The sequence below is a fragment of the Bison bison genome, unplaced genomic scaffold, assembly GCF_000754665.1.
Source record: "Bison bison bison isolate TAMUID 2011002044 unplaced genomic scaffold, Bison_UMD1.0 scf7180017864474, whole genome shotgun sequence".
In the NCBI taxonomy this organism is placed as follows: domain Eukaryota; kingdom Metazoa; phylum Chordata; class Mammalia; order Artiodactyla; family Bovidae; genus Bison; species Bison bison.
In genome coordinates, this window is record NW_011495035.1 from 2,303,482 (window position 1) to 2,324,534 (window position 21,053).

The 21,053-nt window shown below is 40.3% G+C and overlaps 1 protein-coding gene across 3 annotated transcripts in view; it reads right to left on the reverse strand.

Annotated features, from left to right (window-relative positions):
- Nucleotides 1–21,053, reverse strand: part of FOXP1 (forkhead box P1) — a 738,073-nt gene that overhangs the window by 320,784 nt on the left and 396,236 nt on the right. The window lies entirely within an intron of this gene.

The window sequence follows — 21,053 nt, forward strand, 5'->3', positions numbered from 1 at the left end:
CCATGTCTGTGTTCCACATTAATGCCCACCACCCGTTTCATTCTCTCACACAGGTGTTCATGCCTTGTTCCCCTTCAAAACCAGAAACTCCCCCTACATCCTTCATTCCCACTGATCAACAAACCCTCTGATCTTAATAAGCTGCACTCAAGTGCTATACCAAAGAGAAGACACTTACACTGTCAGCTTCTGACAACTCTCTGAGGTGAAGAACTCTGTCCATTATTAAAGGGCTTATCTTGGTGCATTTTCTATCTAGGGTTTGGCATCAATGGAGGACAGTCTTCCCAACTTTCAGGCTGATACCCTTTAAAGGGTGTCATTTCCCAGACTGCTGAGGAAGGGCTCAGTTCTAGTTTACTTCTGAATGTGGAGCCAACTGCTTCATGGCCATGGTTTCCTTGGTTTGGCAGATGTAGTACCTGCAGAAAGGAACTTGCTCGGCTCCTTGGCCCTGCAGAGTCTCCTCCATTCTCACTAAATACAAATTAGAACCCAATACAGATGAAGACTAATGGAAAGCCACACACCCATGGGTACAGATTTGCCTCCCTCTGTGGTCTTTAGGGTCGCACAGAGTTGGGCACGACTGAAGTGACTTAGCATGCATGCATGTATTGGAGAAGGACATGGCAACCCACTCCAGTGTTCTTGCCTGGAGAATCCCAGGAACAGAGGAGCCTGGTAGGTTGCTGTCCATAGGGTCGCAGAGTCGCACACGACTGATGCAACTTAGCAGGCGTGCATGTGGTATTTGATCCCCTCTGCTGTAGAAGAAACAGAGATGGTGAGGTGCACATCCTTCTGGACTTATGTGATCCCCCTAAGAAGGGCCAGATTCAGGTCTGTGAGAAGGACAAGAGAGAATCCACTCAGGTCCAAGACTGAGCTGTGCTCAAGCTCAGATCCCAGAATTATCTGCCATGAGGTGCTGGGATGCACCGGGAGGACCAACCATCAAATGATGCTTTGCTTCCCACTTGCCATGATCTTCCTTCATGCACACCTGGCTCACCCCAAGTGCCTGACCCTCAAACCATCGTAACAAAATTTGACCCTGTTGATTTGATACATGCCCAGGCCATCTCCCTTCCTCCTGACCACGTTGGCCACAAATCACATTGCTTTCCTCTCTCCTCTGATCTCCTTGCCTTTGTAAGGTTCAAGACTACTGCACTGTGTTTCCTAGCACAAAAGTTGGCTGATATTTTCCTGCTGAATCCACAGCCCTTCAGTCTTCCTTGAACGAAGCCCGACACTGCCTGTATGACTGCAGTAGCTGGGAACAAAGTTTCTGATGACAAAGTCTGTCCTTGAAATGCAAACCGTTTGCTAGACGGGGAACTACTGCTTGACAATAGGGCACTAATTGTGTGGCCAAGACAATAAGCGAAAAAAGGGATCTGGGGAAAAGACAGAAGTAAGTAACACGCAGAGTAAGAAATGTCTCTGCCAAATGAGGGCAAAGAAATAAAATGTTGCAATATTCTAAGGATGAGTGCTTACTATGGAAGGTCTGATGCAGGTTGGTGAGGGTGGCCTCAAGATGACAAGAAGACGGTGCACTGGCCATTCTGAAGCCTGATAAGCAGAACTTGATGAAAATTAGAACTGTCTGCTCTCTGGCATCTTATACTGGAATGCCTTCAGCCTCGTTCTCGGACCTGTCTGCACGCAAAACTTCTTCCCACAGAAGGCTTCATGTCAGGGTCACCTCATTCACTAGTCTCTCACCAATATTCCCAGGCAGAGATGAGCCCGCCTCAGAATTCCTTTGAGTCTAGCATTTCACATCAGAAAGGGTTCCCATATGAGCTTCTGTACCTTCCCTAACAGGGTGTAAACTCCCCAAAACCTGTGCAAGAATTTTATTCATCTTAGTGTCTCCAGGCTGAAAGAATCAGGAATAGAGGAGGAGCTTGGTATTGATCAGTTTCAACCAAACTGCCAAAAGCAAATCAACCTGCAATATCCCCAGCCCCCATCCCCACCCTCACCCAACCCCCATCCCCATCCCCATCCCCGCCCAACCTCCATCCCCATCCCCACCCCCACAGAAGCACTGGAACCACAAGAAGGCTTGAGAACAAATGCCTGAGGGTTAGGGTTAGGGGGGGCCATCTCTGGGGTCGCACAGAGTCGGACACGACTGAAGCGACTTGGCAGCAGCAGCAGACACCCAGAGAGACCTTCCCTGCTGCCCTGGGAGCTGAGAGGTTGCAAGGATGGAGCTACAGGGGGGTACTCACCTCCCAGGAAGGGGAGTCCCATTAACAAATGGGGTCAATTCAGAAGAAAGCGGAGGGGAGACATGAGAAATATAAAGATGAGGCTTTAGGGCTTAGATTGAGCCTCAACAGGTCTATTCAGTTATGGTGTCAAATACAGTCTCCTTTTGCTTAAGTCTGTATGGATAGGCAGCATCTTAGCAACATGCAACTTTAAAAAAAAAAACAACAACTATTCTATAAGATACTTAAATAGTAGAAGTCGATAACACAAACAAGCATTATACATGTGACAAACCATGCAGAGCTGGGAATCCAGAGTGAGGACGTGGTTGATTTGGGCTGAATCAACGGTTCCTTATCACTAGGTTTTGAAATCAATCAGCAATCACACCTGATTTTCACATTTACTAAAAGCAAAGATTTAAAAAAATGTCATCAAAACCCAGTATCTGATCCTTTCTCGCAGGGCCTGCTGCCCTTTAGGTAGTAACACTTTGGCATCCTGGAACAACTATGTTCAAAAGGGCATCACCTCACACGTGTGTAATCAAATAGCACAAACAGGGTAAACAGGGACTATAAATTCCATCCGTGCCAACCACCAATCTCCCTTCCCAAAGACAACCAGTGTTACCAATGTCTTGTCTCTCTCTTCCAAAAATATTCTATATAGACACAATAGTAGCATTCTGTGTGTATATCTTTTTTCTGCCCTCTACCCAAAGACTAGCATATTTACCCTCAAGTCACTTAAGATATTTTAGAGATATTTCCACATGAGCACATACGGGTCTGCATCCTTTTTTGCTAGCTGCAGAGCACAGTCCCGGTGTATTTCCCATCCTCACCCCATGCACAGACCATAGACTCTTTATCTCCTGTCAAACACTGAGGGAATTCCGTTGCTTTTGCTCTCACAACAATGCTGCAAGTTATTTGCCTGTACACAGGCCTTTGATCAGCTGGGTGAATATAAATCCCAAGAAGCAACAGCTGATTTTTACTACTACATGTGTAAACTTAAGAGTCTGCAACCCTGCCAGTTGGAAAAATAAATCCCCATCACCTTTCACACACCCTCTACCGACACTTTCCTTTTCCTGGCTTCCATCTGATAGGATCAGATGCTCAGATGCCCCCAAGGAACACTGGAAACAAAAAGAGCACAATTCTGGAATACCAGCTAAGAGTCTCTGCAGAATATCCCAAAGTACCTGGTAAAATATTTCGCCAACCAGTTTGTAAACAATTAATGTATTTTATAGACCTGTTAGAAAACGCTATTGGCCTACGCCGATGGTATATGTGAGGGCTCTGAGTCCACTCCATGTCCCTGGAGCTCCATGTGGTGTGATCATAAGTCCAGGTCCCTGGAAGTAGGACAAGTGGTCCCCCATCCTCTCACACTTATTCTTTCTGCATTTTCCCCATGTCTTTTCCCACCTTTAACATAGCTTGGAGTATTCTTTCAGCCTGTTTTCCTCCAGTCTAATTATTCTTTAATTTTAAATAATATAATAACTTTGACATTTTCATTTCTAGTTAAACCTTGCTAATTTGCACAAATGATGGGTAGACACAGCACAAATTAGCAAGCCTGAAAAATCAGCAAACATAAAAAAAGCCAATGATTAAAGAGAAACCAAATAGGTGCATTATGAAATACACATTTATTTTTAAAAGCAAATTCCTCAGACTTGTGAGGAAATGTGGAGCAGTGATACTTGGCTGCTTTCTAATACTCTCTCTTTTCTAAGCTATAGGGTTACTTTTTTCTCCCCACATGGTCTCCAGCAGTGATATTTTCTGAACGAAATATCAGAGCACATGGTAAGCCTAAATGTTTCTGAGTAACTACTACACGATTCCAAAGACAGTCCATGGGTTCAGTTTTGCTCCTGCAAGAATTTCTGAACGCTCTGGTTACAGGAAAGAAAAAACACACTATCTTAGTCCACTGAGGTGGCTATAATAGAATAACATAGACCTGGTGGCTTATAAACAACAGAAATTTCTCAGTTTTGGAGCCTGGGAAATTCTAGATCAAGGTGTCAGCAGAACTGGTGCCTGGTGAGGATGTACTTTCTGGTTCAGAAAGGATCTTCTATGTCCTCACAGAGTAGGAAAGGGTGACAGATCTGTCTGATAATCTCTTTTAAAGGGCACTAATCTCATTCAAGAGGGCTCCACGCCCCCATGACACATTCACCCCTCCCAAAGTTCCCACCTCCAAACACTATGACATCAGGTGGAAGGACTGAATACATGAATTTGAGTAGGACACAAACATTCAGTCTACAACATAAATGAAAGTGGTTCCAACCTGAACAACCAAAGATGTTTCCAACCCAAACTTGACACTGCTCTAGTTTATATGCTTACTGTCTCCCTCTGTAAGGCCATACCAGCGGGAATGCAGCCTATGGCCTACAGAGCTCTGTTCTCAGGGTCTCGATTTGTGCCTGGCACACAGCAACACACGTCTTGTGTGCACATGCCCATCAAGAGTATGGAATCTTTTCCTCGTCTCCTTGAGCGTGGACTGGCAGTGCTTTGACAAATGCAAAGGAGTGACTAGTGCTATGCCAGGTCTGGGCCTAGACCCTGAGAAACCTGGCAGTGTCCTATTTCATGCTAAGTCTATCATGATGGTGCAGTCAACCTGAGAGCCAAGTCATGGCCAGGGCCAAGTGTCAAGTGTAGACATGAAAGCCATGCTGAATGTTCCAGTCAAAGCTAAGCTCCCAGGTGAATGCACTCCTGAGTCAGCACCGCACAGAGCAGAGAAAAACCACCCCTGCTAAGCCCCGCAGAGGAGAAGGAAATCAATCCTGAATATTCATTGGAAGGACTGATGCTGAACTTGAAGCTCCAATACTTTGGCCACCTGATGTGAAGAGCTTACTCAGTAGGAAAGACCCTGACGCTAGGAAGGATTGAAGGCAGGAGGAGAAGGGGACAACAGAAAACAAGAAGGTTGGATGGCATCACTGACTCAATGGACATGAGTTTGAGCAAGCTCCAGGAGATGGTGAAGGACAGAAAGCCTGTGTGCTGCAGTCCACAGCGTCACAAAGAGGTGGACATGACCGAGCAACTGAACAATGACAGCAACAAGCCCTCCCCAAACAGAAGTATCCTGCACCAATGGATGCTGCTTAAGCCAGTTTCAGGTGAGTTTGTGATGCATCCATAAATAAGTGAGGCAGAAACGCTCATTATTTGTTAAGACTCAGTAACTGCACACTTTCTTGTTTTCTGTATCTACTGCCCGCTGCCCCTACGTGTTCTTAAGACGTCACAGATGATCTTCCCAAAACACAAATGTGACCATGTTCTCCATCCCTCTAATCCCACCCCACCCCATCTCCCATACCCCACACTACAAACACAAGCAAACAAAATTGCTTTTAAAAGCACAGATCCATGGATATTCTGCCTGTAACCTGCAATCCTTGGCTGCATACTCAGGCTACACCTTCTCCACATGGCCAGAACCTTCCACATACCACAGTCCACCTCGACACACGGGACATGATGTTTCTTTTCTTTGGCTCCCCAATAACCTCCACCCTTTTGCTCTTTCTCCAGATCTCATTTTAATCATTATTTCTCCTGGAAGCCCTCCCTGAACTTCCTGACGAGGGCAAGTCCCTCAAATGTAGACTCTCAAAGCATCACGTACCTCCATTTCTTAGTCTTCATCAGAATAGTTTTTATCAGCTCCCATTAGTCTGCATGAGGCTGCAACTGTGTTGTTTTTGGCTCACTCCTATAAACTCAGCAAAAAACCCCTGTGTTGGCACATAGGAGAAGCTCAAATATGTGTTGGAAGAGTGAATAAATGCATAGTACGGTTACCTGGACTGCCTACTTCACATCCTGGCCACACCACATTGTAAGGTTGTGACCTCGGGCATGCCAGATTGACGGCTGGCCACTTTTCTATGCCCATTTTCCTTCATCTGGTGAAAACAGTGGAATTTACCTAAAAGCTAGGTTTTTCTGAAGTTTAAATAAAATTACATGTAACAACACTTAGCCCAGCACCTGACATGTAGCAAATATTCAATAATTAGCTATGACTATTACGTCATTTACTATTATTCCCATTTCTCACTGTAAGGAAAAGCCCTAAATTGCAAAGCAACAGGAGATTTTCTCTGACCTTCTACCACTTTTGATCCCTTTAAGAGCACAGAAGCCCTGTACATTATGCTAAGCTAAGCTATAATGGGCCACAGAATCTCATTGCCAAGCTGGCCTCCAACAGAAAACACCTAGACTGCCTCCTTGATGGTCCTTACAAGAGCTCCTCTCAGGAAGGCTATTAAATAAAGCTAATAAACAAACTGCCAACAAATAAATTAACAAATACACAGCTCTTCTTTCTTAAATGTCTTACAGGTATTTAATGAGGATCACTGTTACTCTTGATAGATATATAAACTGATATTATTCTTCTAAGAAAACAACTGAAAACAGATATAACATTTTCAATATATAGCAATGTCTATCAATCTATCTAAACACGTATACTTTCAATCTAGCATTTCTCAGTCTGGTACTTTGCTTTGTGTCAGTGCTTCTCACCTAGGGCGGTTTTGCCTCACAGGGGACCCATGGCGATGTCCAGGAATGCTTTTGATTGTCGCATGTGGGGGTAGGAAGGGGCTACAAACAGGGACAGATGTGCTGCTGACATCTCGTGAGTGGAGGCCAGGAAGGCAGATAAACATCCCACAATGGATAACAAAGTATCCTACAGCAAAGAATGATCCAGACCAAAATGCCCACAATTCTCTAGTTGGGACACCCTATACTAAGGAAATAATCAGATGGGCTTGCAAAAATGAATATACATGCTTGATCACCAGCACCACTGTGTACAACTCTATACATTCAACAAAGTAGGACAGGTTAAATAAACTATGATATATTGACACACAGCTACAAGGTGATGATAATGCTGCCATATGTCAATTTCTACAGAAAGATATTGACAACGTATTTTCATATTTTAAAAAGTAGGGAAAATGTAGCATTATTTTATTAAAACTATCATGTGCCTGCCCCCAACTGCCAGAGAGGAGTATAATCTATGAGCCATAAAAGTAATTTAAACATTTCTAGTAGGTACCTTTCGTAAGTAAAATGGAGCAAATTAATTTTAATAGTATATTTTATTTAATCCAATATATCTAAATACTATCATTTCAACATGTAAGAAATATCTAAACTTAAGAGATATTTTACAGTCTCATTTTTCAACATCTAGTGTAGCTATGACACTTTCAGCATGTGTCAGTTCAGACTAGCTACATTTCACTGCTCCAGACCTGCTGGTGGGAACTGGTTACCAAACTGGACAGCCCAGGCGTGTTCAGTAACAAACAAGGAAAGAGTGAGATGTTTAGAAGGACTGTCTCCAAAGTGGTCCAGGCCCTGATCCTGGGGTGGGGGTTGGGGGTAAATATGAAGTAATATTTACTTTCTCACTTTGGTTTTTCTTACTCTTTGTTTTTATAAGAAGTACCATGTATAAGTACAGAAAAATCAAACTGTATGAAGTTTAAAGGAACAGAGAGAACCGCTCGTCAGATGTCAAGAACACAAGGCAGCCCTTGTGTTAACCTCCCACATCTGTGCTAAAAATGACAGATTCTGGAGTTTTCAGGAAAAGGGCTTGCCACCATCTCCCCTGTGTGCACATCTATACACACACACACACACACACACACACACACAGAGACGGGCACACATGCATGCCCTAGCAGGGTCAAGGTCATTCCAGCCAAGTGTATTCCAAACAGCCAACCCTCCACTCCCACATCTAAGTAGCTGGAAAGTTCACTTTCTCCCAGATAGACAGGAATTCCTGGTCCCTGCCCTGCACACCCTCTTCCCCCTCTCCCTTCCCTCTTTCTCACTGGTCACAGACACAGAGAACACTCAGGGCAGTGTCTACAGAGGTTCCTCAGTGTGAAGTGCTGGGGACACGAGCCTAAGGCTCCTTTAATGCAGTCTCCATATTTAATGTCTACAATAAAATCATGCCTGAGACAATGAATCTCAGCACAGCCCTGGAACATCTTTTCACACTATTTTGATCACACGGTTTAGGTTTCAAAAAGCTTGTGGGTCCCAGATTTCTCCATGTGAACTCAGGACCATCTGGGTGTCTATGGCCTGGACTTAGAAAACTGTAACACTTAGATGGAAGCTGCAGTGTAGCTAAGAGGCTGCTTCCAAACCTACAAAAATCAGCTGCGTGGATCCCTTCAAATGGCCCCATTCCTCACCTGTGGATCCCAAGTGAGAGATGAGAAGGAGAAGATGATGATTTTTATACTGCTACGCTGAAATACTCAGAAACCATTTCCTTCTAAGAAGGACCTTAAAGATTTTGCTTTTCTTTTCTCTTTGGGACCAAGGGAAGGTATTAGGAAGCCTATTTCACTCCTATTTCCACTATGCTCCCTGATAAAAACAGACATCTAAAAATGTTCTCATTATTTTAAAAATTAATCTAGAGAAAAATTATTAACATCCTTAACAACCTACTACTACATTCCATGCACTATGCCCACAGTAAAAATGAGCTGACATTACAGAACACTTGCTATATACCAAGCATTGCTCTAAGAACTTGTAACTTGCAGCAACTCAGTTTATCTTCCAACTACCTCAGCAAGGGAGGTACTAGTTTAGTCCCTATTTTTTTAGATAAGGAAGGGGAAAAAAAGGCTTGGAAAGATCTGGTATTTCTCAACATCACAAAGCTGAAAAGTTGCAGGACAGGGCCTAAGTGCAGAACTCTAAAAAGGAACACTTAACTCAATGGTCCTTTCTGTGATCTTCATGGGCCTTTCACTGTCCCCTGTGGGAACCTATGAGCGAGCAAGTCAGAAACAGGCCCTAGAATTGACACATCTTAAGTCAGACACAGCCTCTCCCAAACCGCGCTTCTTGGCGGTGAGAGTGGGGGGACATACTGGTTTGAAACAAAGAGCTACCCCTTCCTCACTTTAGCATCAGAAATGTTTATTTTTTCCATTTAAAACTGGTCATGTTTTGAACCAATGATGACAGCAAGCCAGCAAGCACCCAGACAGGAGCACAGGTTCCAAGGGCACTCTGGGCAGTGGGGAAAGCCAAAGGAGGGCCCAGTGGTCCTGGCCTGGGGCCTGCCTGTCCTCCACCGGCCCTGAGTGTGGCAAGTCTTGAGGAGGAGGAGTGTATGTATGTATGTGTGTGTGTGCGCATTTATTTTTAATCTGCAGATTCAGAGTTGAGGAGAACCAGCTTGTTGGGCTTACAGACTAACAGAGCAAACACCCGGGACACGGGGTGTAACTGCCACCGCCCCACTCCCTTCTGCAGCTCAACTGTCGGCAACATTCCTACTAAACTGCGGGAAATGGGAGGGGCTCCCTGAAGCCCCCGGGGCTGTCCCCAGAATCTTACTGTTTAGCTGGACACAGCCATGCTTCTCTGGAAACTTCTGGAACCAAGCACCTGGAAGATACTAGTACACTGAGTGAAGGGACTAAAAGAAATGGACAGAAGCTTCATGGGCTGGGGAATACAGGCCCTACTATCCGATGTGTGATAAGGGGGCTGGAGATAGGACCTGGCTGAACACTGTTTTTTGGTTTTTAATGTGAGATGCTGATGATAACAGAGCATTAGCAGAAACAGTAAGATGAGCAGCAGCTAGTTGCTCTTACTGTGCTGAGTCCTTTATGCAGATCTGTCAATTTGTGCTCACCATTAATCAGTGAGGTATATCCACCTCATTCACAGAAGAAGTTTCCTTTTTTGGTTTACCAAATATTCCCTGCTGTCCCCAATACCTCCAGGAATAAGTAAGTACTCAATAATTATTTATGGAATAAAGGAATAAACTCAGAGCATCAAAGTTTTTGAAAAGCTTGTGAGCCCCAGATCTCTCCACGGGATTTCCGGAGCATCAGAATGCCAATGGTCTGGTCTTACAGTATTTTACACTCAGATCTAAGCTACAACACAGCACTTGGTGAACTAACTCTGTACATTCTGGCATAAGAACCAATGGTCAAGTAACATTCCAATGACAGGATCCCTTGTCTAGCTGCCCAGCACCTTGGATTCCCCATCCCTACTCCTACAAACCCTGACTGATTCCCAAGCTATGAAAATTTAAAAGAAGAAATATAAAGTCTCAAGAAACAAAACTTCTAGACTTCATTTGCAACAATAGACTTGAACAAGAGAAAAAATGAGGTATACTTTTTTTCTTCTACAATTTAAATGACAATAATAAAAAATACTGAAACTCGGTGTTGGCAAAATTGCAGTGAAATAAACATTCTCATTCAATATCAGCAGAAGAACAAATTGGTGCATTTTGAAATGTACAGTGACAGCATATATAGAAAATCTGTAACAATTCCAAGACTTCTCCTATAGGAATTTGCCCATATAGAATATATCTAAAGAAATTTCCCCCTGTAGACCATATCTAAAGAAATGGAAACTGATTAACATTTCTGCACATATATGCCCACTGTAACATATTACAGAAAAATTGGAAACAACTCCCACACTCAACACTGAAGAAGAATGAAATTTTGTTATATACAAAAAAATGATTAGTATGCAGTCATTTAAGATGTCTTCATGACACGGGAGAATGTTTACCATGTAATGCTAAACTTAAAAAAATACACAATTCTATATACTGCAGTTATGTTAAATATATGTACATCAAATGAAAAAAGAAACTATATGTTATTCCCAGAGTCAGGATTCTAGATTACTTTACTTTTTTATTTGGTCAACTTTTCTACAATTCCCTATAGTGAGTTGGTTTTTATACCTGTAATCAGAAAAAAAAAAAAAAAAATGAAGCTCATAAGAACTGTCTATTCTATGTTCTATTACCACTAACATTATGAGAATTAAACTAATGAAGTGATATGACCCTTCCAGATGACAATTCTACATTGGTCTTTATGTATTTTTATCCTACTTTAGAAAATAAAGAGAGGATGTCAATCCCATTCCGGAACTAGGGGGAACATGATTTCAGAGCTAAGCAGTTCCAATCAGTTACACGGTGTGAACTTCAAAAACAATGACCAACACATCTTACTGTTCTTTTTTGTGTCTCAGTCTTTGGAAAAACACATGTGGCATGAGAGTGGCTCACTGGGATGACCAGTCAGACAGAGACACAGTGGCCATCTAAATTCTCATGCTATGTAAAATACTCAACTATTTAAACTTTTCCCAGTAGTTGTCAACTAGCAGAAACATTTTAACATTACACACACACTCATTAAATATCCTTGTATAAAAATAAAGGACACAGAGAGGGAGAGAGAGGAAGGGGCAAGAAGGAATAAGGAAGAAGAGAAGGAAGGCGGCAGAAGAAAAGGAAGAAGGATGAGGAGGAAGGGGAAGGAGAGGTGGAAGCAGGAGAAGCTTTAGAAACTTGAACAGGAGGGGAGGAGAACATGAAAGTGGACATTTTCTCAAATAAACATATTTAGATGATCCTTTTCATATTTCATGTTTTTAAACATTTGTAAAGGCTATTAATTTCCCTACAATAGCTGGAAAAAGGAAAGTGCATTGGAAATGAAATTTAAGAAAGGGCCATCCACATAAAAAATACATTTTGGTTTTCATCAAGTCTATTTTTTTTAACAGTGAACTTTTTAACAATGAAATTTTAATATTTCCACTTGTTTTTGATATTATATCATAAAAGGGAGGAAAAGGTATATTAAAAGAGACAAGGACTCCCAACATAGCTACAATTACACAATTGATGGGGGAACATCGTTTTCCTTATCTGAGTCTTAGTTTCATCTCCAATAACTTATAAAGACTGGACTAGAGAAGGCTAACATTTCTTGGTTCTCTCTGAAGCTACGAATCTAAAGACTAGACATGGGAATGGCTACAAAGGACAGAGATACACAGCTCAATTTCAAACACACAGTCAGCCTCCCAGGAACTCAATAAATATTTGTTGCCTAAACAATTAACAACAATTCTGCTAAGGTCTGGCATGCAAGAAAACTTACAGTCTAGCATGCAAGAAAACTTAAAACTTTTATACTTTAAAAGCTGTCAAGACATTTGAGTTTTCCTGGGTAACCTGGACCAAAACTCAACTGAAACAAATTTTGGAGATACAAATCCAGACCAAGTAAATTCACAGCTGTTCTGGGAAAAGAGAAGGAATGATGTTTGGGATAACACAACAATGAGAGGATGAATGGCTGCCCCTGGAAAGAATGCAAAGTTCCCTGCTCCCATGATGCAAATCAAGTTGCTAAAGTGAAAAAATATCAAGAGATGATTCAGATCAGAAAAGAAAAATGTCGAGCAACTTAAAGTCCAGAAATGTTGAAATCGAAGTTAATGCAAAATGTACCTCATTATGGAAAATACATGTAGTCGATGCTAGGGGCTGATTTCATGTGCCTCAGATTAATGTTAATATTACTTAAAAGTAGAGGGAGAAACTGAGTGATAAGCTGCAATTCCAATATCATATTTAAAAGACTAATTCAAGATACTGAGCTATCTTGACACATCCTACACAGGCATACTAGCCATCATTAATAACTGGAGGAAATCAGAAGATCCATCATTGCAGGAACAGATAACACAACAGTGGAAATCACCGAGGTACCCTAAAAGTAAGACTGAGATATAACAGTGATATATCTATTCCAGGATATATCTGTCCCTAATGGGACAGGGAAGCCTGGAGTGCTGCAGTCCATGGGGTTGCAAAGAGTTGAACATGACTGAGCGACTAAACTGGTAACAGTGATAACTTGGGAAAATACTCATGATACTTTAAGGGTAAGAACAGGAAACAAAATAGTATATACAGTACAAGTACATATCAACAAATCTGTACATACAGAACGCTGCAGGCTGAAGATAAATGCTGAACTATTTAGATGAGGTCACCCGTGAAATTTTTCTTCCTATATTTCCATGCTCTTCTAATTTCTTTTAATGCCATTTTATAATGAAAACAAATTGAGAAGTACATTCATCATCTTCCACAAAGAGGGGATATTCTTACCTCACCCAATACCCCCTTAATGGTAGTTAGTATCTAAATAGAGAAAATATAGGTTTTTCATTATTTTACCTATAATTTCCTAGATGCTCGAAGATTTGGGATCAGCCTAGAAATCTCGAAAATGTTCAACTGTTTCTGAATTTTTGAATGAGCCAGAATCTTTGATGCTCTTAGTTAATGTGAAAGACAGATGAACTCATCAAAGACTACCTATATTAGTGTAAGGTACAGGTAACAGACTCATGTGCCCCTCCTAGTACTTTACTAATCTAGAGACCAGGGTAACCACACCAAGCTCTGAGGTACTTTAGATGAATAAAGACTACATTTTAAGTTCAAGATTTAAGTTTACATCTCCTTTTACCCCTGCCTTTTATGCATATTTAATATCTAAACCACTGGATTAGAGATCCGATAGGGTTCCTCACTCTCCACCATCCCCCAGGAGATGTTGGGTCACCCTAGTTTATCTTCAGCAAGATCTTGTTAGAGCAGTTGACCCAGAATCCCCCCTTACTCCTGATGTTTTCTTTCCAGAAACTTTTCAGCTACTGACCCCCTGCCACCCCCTAACTCTTTGGCTATAAATTCTCACTTGCCCATGCTGTATATAGAGGTGAGCTCAACATCTTCTCTCTCCTGTAAAATCTCACTGCAGTATTCCCTACACCTACCACAATGGTCCTGAAAGAGCCCACCTTACCATCTTTAAAAAGTGAAATTAAAGAACTGTCTCCTTTCATACCATCAACCCTCACCCCACAGGCTTCCCTGTTTCTCTTAATGGCAGCCTGATCCTTTCAGAAGTTGCTTAAACTGAGAGTCCTCAGTCTTCTGACTTCTTTCTTAATTACTACAAACAATCCATCAGGTGATACTACCCCATCACTTAAGACAAAAATCTTGGGAGTCATCCACTATGTAACTGTTTTCAAACTTCACATCTATTTTACCAGGACTTCCTTGAATTCTTCCTAGATAAGTTCAAAATTTAAATATCAAACCACATGTGTTAAGATTTCACAAATTCCCACCACTTCCTACTGCCATCTTCATCCTGGCCATCAGATCTCACTGAGATTATCATAGTGGATTCCTAACACATCTCCCCGCCACTCACCTCACCCACCCACCATTTACTTTCAAAATAACTTCCAGAGTGATCCATTTAAAATGTGACTCAAATCCTGTCTCATCTCAAAGTCCATTCATGGCTCTCTACTTCACTAAGAGACTAAGAGTCCAACGAGCCTTAATGCCCTACTGTGTCTGGCCATGTTATTTCTGGCCTTGTCCGCTACTACTCTTTCCCTTGGAAGACTTCACTTTTGCCACAGTGGCCAACTTACTCTTTTTTAGAACACGCCTTCTTGGTTCAAACGTCTGTGCTCCAGTTAGACTTATCCTCGCTTTTTACAATTGCAATTCCTTCCCTCCGGCAATTTGACCTCCCTTACCGCCTATATTTTCTTCACCACACCTATCACCTCATATTTACTTATTATGTTTCCCTACCTGTCCACACCCCCTAGAGCCACAAGCAGAGGCCTTGTCGCACTCACTGCTCTCTTCCCCACTGGCTTGAGCAAAACTGCCCAATAGAAATACAATGCCTGTCACATATGTAATTGTAACCACACGTGAAAAGTAAAAAGAAACCTTGAACTTAATTTTAATATTTTACTTAATTCAATATATACAAATGATGCTCTAAAGAAGAATTATTCAAATTGTTCACATTCATTTTTTCCATACAAATTCTTCAGAAGGCTTTGTGGATTTTAAGTTTATAGCACATAAGTTTGGGCTAACCACATTTCAAGGGCTCAACAGCTACATGTGGCCCGTTGTTTCAATACTGGACAGTGCAGATCTAGTCTATTGCATTTTTCTCTACTCTTTGTATACTTATCCTATTTATCATTTAAATTTTTGGGCAAAGTCCAGTGAATTGATTTCCTAACTCACAAATGGGTCCCAATATGCTCTTTGAAAATCACTGCTCTAAATAAACTTTAAAGAATGTCACCTGTAATGAATGGTTTAGGACACTTCCTTTGGTCTCCAGGGGCTGCTCACAATCCTTTGAAAGAGATACTGACTTCCAGAAAAAAAGAGGCCTGGAGGAAAAAGTGAGGAAGTAAAGATCCATGCTAACCTATAAACTGAAATCATCACAGTCTATCCAATGATGCAAGATTTTAATTAAAAAAATATTTTTTTAATAATTCACTCCACGGTCAGATAATTAACAAAACATCTAATTACCTTTAATTATACACCATATACCTGCTAATATACAAGATTCAAGGAAAAATCTGCATGATCTTCACACTTCAAAAAGAGTGTACAGAAACAGAGCATGAAGACTTCAAGCTTTTCATTTTTCTCTCCCCTCACTCTCACTGCATGCGAAGGCCATGGACATACCAGTTCCGATCAAGGACAGAAGAGTGCAAACTTAAATGAGTAATTTCACTTGCCACTTATGAAAAGTCCTACTCACCAACAGACTTTTTAAAAGACACCATCAAATTTCAAATCCAGACTCGGCCCTGGGCAGAAGATGTCAACTTTTAAAACAGACTCAAGGATTCTACCGTTGGTACACCGTTCACTCCTTTAAGGTCCTAGATGTGACTAGATACTACAAAGTATGCAGTCAACGTTATCATACATGTGCTACCCTAAACAGAGTTTTGTTTTTGCACATTTCTGAGCTTCAGATTTTCTCTGGGATTTTTGAATTGCCAAAGAAAGGTTAATACCTCCTACATCTCTGTTAAGTTGTTATGTTTTCAACTAAGCTGATAACTTCTTCTGAAGATGCTCAAGGTGGACAGTTTGGATATTTGTGCCCTTGGCAGATGAAAGAGCCAAAACATCATTTAAAAAAGATGACTAAAACCATGTGTTATTTATTTTTTTCGCTGTGCAAAATATGGCTACTTGATAACTGTTGCAAATATTGTCTTTACTACAAAACATGCCTTCATGTACATTTCAACAAGTGACTTCTGCTTGAAAACGAACTCTATTGAGCATATTTCTCTGGAAATCAATATTTAAAATTTTTTTCTTTGAAACGAACATTCAAGAGAGACAGCTCTTGTTTACAGAGTTACTTAGTTTAGCATTATGGTTAACAATGTTTAAAAACAGCTAACTTAAAATGCAAACATTTAAATTCTGAAGTTTAACTGTTGGGAGGCCAAGTCTATTTCTACGGAAATACAAACAACATGAAAAGAGTAATTTTCTCCCGATTCCATCCCTTGAGGGAATATTTCAGGGCACCATTTTGTTGGATTTAGGAGCAAGAACTCATATAACTCTGAGATTGTAAGAAAGTTAAAAATTTTAAAGCTTTGGATGAACTTTGAAAACATTATGCTATGGGAAAGGAGTCAGTCGCAAAAGGCCACGTATTGTATGATTCCATGTACATAAAATGTCCAGAAGAGGCAAAACTCTACTGATGGTATTTGTATTTGTTGTTGCCAGGGGTTGGGTTGAGGGGAGTAACTGCTAATGGGTATGGGGGTGTCTTTCCAGCGTGATGAAATTGTTCCAAAACTAAATTGTGATGATGGGTGCAAACTCTGAACATACTAAAAACCACTGAACGGTTCATTTCAAGTGTGTATGAATTATATCTCAATAAAGCTATTAACAAAAAATTAACAGGCTTGATAACATTCACCACAACACTGGCATGAAACACACAAGAAAATCAAATTAGTCTAGCACAGCTTTCATATCATGGTAAAATACCTAAAGCTCGGACACCCTGATCTCCCTGTAAGAGAACACTTTCGCATAACCACCAGTATCTGCCCTTCTGAACACTTGTCATCATCACCACGCATGATGTCTGTCCTCCCCTTTGCTACATAAACTCTAGGAGGCCAGAGATGGTATCCTTCTCATGTAGTGCTATGATCCTAGCATCTGGCACACAGTCATCAATAAATACCTGCAGCAATAATTGATGTATAGCATATGTACTATATACATCTATATTATGTATGTTTGAATGAATGAAGGAATGCAATATTGGGTTGGGCCAATTCAGCCAATCAAGTTGCTGGAGTGCTAAATGTCCCCTTAAATCTGTTCTCCAATTCTCCCAAGCTCCTGGCTACCCAGCTAGAGGCATTCCCCAACAGCCACTGAAGCTTCTTGTGAAATGATCGCAGTCTAATCAATTAAATGTCAATGGATGTGACGTGTGCAATTTTTAAATCATTTGCTTCAAAGAAAATTGCTTGCCGTTGGACTTCACTGTATTTCAACCATATAGATAAGGACAAAGGCTCAAGGGAGGGAAGCACAAAAGAGAAAGAACCCATCCAGTCAAGCTAGACTGGTCAGATTGTTAGATAAGACAGGGAAGTAAACTTCTATTTGATTTAAGCCATTGTATGCAAGAGTCTTTATATCAGCCTAGTCTTTTCCCTGAGTGTTACAACCCAGGCATGAATAGGCTGAGGGTGAGGGGGAGATAAAATGGAGTTCACTGCCTAGCTAAAGTGACTGAGCAGTCATTTCAGCCAGTGTGGTCAGCTGGTAGCTCAATGAAAACACTCTTTTCCAGTGTCTTTTATAACAACTTCCTGAACAGGCAAATGAGTCAAATGCTGAATGTTATAAAGAGGTCATTTTGAATGGATTTAACTCAGAATATTGTTGTCATTATGTAAAGTTTTAAATCACGTTAAATATATATTTTCAGAAGAACCAATGAATATATTGAAAATGGCTGGGTAGCTATTTTCAACTTTATTTGTAACCAAGAAATAATTTGTAACATGTAAGACACAATGAGTGAAGTATATAAAGATAACTTATAACTCTTTGATCTAACAAAAAATAGCTCAAATTGGGGGTTGAAGAAAAATTGAAATGATTACACGTTCTTTTATATTTTCTTTCTTTTTTTTAACTTTCTCATCAACTAGTTGACTGTAAAACTGAACCAACACAAAATACGAAGCTTTAAGATGACCAGTGTTTAAAAATAACCATTTAACTGTCACCTATACAGGCTTTGTAATTATCATCAATTGCTCCCAGTGCTAATTAGAACTGAATCAAAAACAACGAATTTCACAAATTGGATTTTAAGTTTTAGCAAAAGTCTATATGGGTGAATTGTGAATGTTTGGGGAAGCAGGGAAAAAATGACATAGATACGTATATTAAACCACCAAACCAAGGCGGCCATGACAGAATGACAACAATATAATTGTGACCACAGCAAGTTGTCTTTTTAGCTCCAGTCTTGACATTTTACATGACCTTGGATAAGTTACTAATTCAATGTGATCAGTTTCCCAGTTTGCAAAGTGGGGATTGTAATAATTACCAGCTACCTTTTAGGAATGCCAGCAACTAGATCCATTTTGTAAAGGACTCAAACCTACTTGGAAGAAACTGTTAATCACTACCAAGTGGGATGACAGTTATTCACGCTCCTTCAGACTCTGAACCTCACTGTGAAAAAAGGCCTCGTTTGGTTTTCAGAGTTTGCCTGGCCGCTTTCCTGCATATAACCAGTTGTTTCCAGAGTATCAGTGTAGGCACATTTACTTGTATTTATGCTGATGGTTAATGATTCCCAGATTCCAAATTTGAGCATGGCAGTGACCGAGGAACTCCTGGCATCTGAAATCTACATCCTCTGTGTAATGCAGAAGATGGTGCTGGTTTCGTGATCATCACATCACTTAAAGAGCGTGGTCTCTCTGTTTAAGGTTTATTCACTGGGAAGAAATACTAAGCATTCTGTCCAATTTTACACATATTTTTAAAGAGGTTATATTTTTAACAAATCTTTTTTTCCCCCTTTATATATAAGGATTAGTTTTCGAAGGATCCTTGAGTTTGATAAAAGGTAAAAAAAAGTACACGCAGCTTACTATTTGTCTATATAACTTATTTCTAAGAAAATATAATGGAAAATGGAGTCAAACACAAACCAAACTTATATTGTTGAAGAAAAACAGTTAAATAATAAAATGTTAATAGGGAGCAGGAAAAATGATATTGACTTAAAAAAAAGTATCAACAACAAAAAGTTGAAGTTGTTAGGGAAAAAAACCACCATTAAGCAAAAATTCTTACTCTGAGATTCCAAGCTGTCAAGACAAAAAGGATAATTAGATGAATGTGTTATTCAGTTTCCTTTGTTTTATGAAAGAAGACAACAGAAGGACAAAATTTTTCTATGGTCCTGAAATTTGACAAGGGGTTCCTGACTTGCAGGACACCATGTTCTTGACAGTACTTACAAAGAAGCATTTTTTTCTCCTTATGGACTACCTCTCTTTGTCAACAGTAATGACACATTCCTGGAAAGTTTCCTTTCCCTCAAACATGCCCTTGACTCACAATATCTTTAACAATATCATGAAACTGAGAAAAATTATTCTATCCAAATTCAAATATTTTCAGGTTATGGGTGTAAGCATATTCATCATAAAGACATAAGCCAGGAGAAAAATAATTTATGCTTACAGATAAATTATAAATTTATCTGAATACATAAATTCGAATAAAACAATGAAAACCTATTAATTAAGTCCATTTTTGGAGCTGCAGGGATAACTCAATTCTCAAGGTAAATATTTTCTATTTTCAACCACTTTTTCAGCTTTAATCTTTAGTTTCACGAGAAACTTTTGCTACCAGCATGAAATGAGTCCAGCACCTGGCATGGATTTGAACAAGCAACACTCTGGTCTGAGATCTTGTAGGGATCAGAGACAGTACACAATGTACATACAACTCAGCCGCCGAGGCACAGATGAAACAACAGGAAACACTGGCTGGATGACCCTTTGCAGAAAAAAGTTGCAGATCCCTGGAACAGATGAAGATTGGGAAACTGGGAAGTGCTTTGCTGAAAAATACTCTAGGTATGCCTTGATAACCTTAATTACTGGTTGGAATCACCCCTTCCCATGCTGGGACATCTGAAAGGTACTATATCCTCCTTGGAGGACAATTAGGAGCTTGCCACACAGTTTAAATTAAAAAACAAAGATTTTGAAATGAGGCAAGCTGGTTGGACTTTTCAGTCCAAATGAAATGTGCCAGAATGCAACTAGAAAAATAAATTCCTACTTTCATAATACCTTCTAGAACCCCCAAGCCCTGAGTAAGATTAAAAACAAGACCGATCTAAGAATCTTCACATTATGAAAGTTTCACAAAAAACCTTGCTCAACTAAAAAGTAAAGAAGTCTGTATCTTACAAATTCATAAACTTTAAGTTGGTAAGATCTAAACAAAGGCTTTGTGCAACCAGGATGGCAAGTAACCTGTTTTAACACTGACACAAATCTACTTAGTCAAATGGAAATACCACTGGACAAGATTCAAAAATAAAATGAAGACGCTTGCTCCTTAAGAAACATCAGACTTAAAAATGACCTGCAAGAACAACTTGAGTGAGGTGACCCCTGCCTTCAATGGGGAGATACTTTGGGTATCAAAAACAAACAAACAAAAAAAAACAAATATGTAGCCTCCATAACCATTTTAACCAGAGTGTTTTTTTTTTTTTTTTAACCACTGCTCCCAAAAGTGAGTTTGAGAAAATTTATTAGCTTTAATTCATCAACCTACATTAGCCTCTCTAGAAAACTTCTAAATTTTAAAATCAAGTACTCATTTGATTTTCAAGTAAGGTCAAGAGAACAAGGCAGCTGAACACTGACATC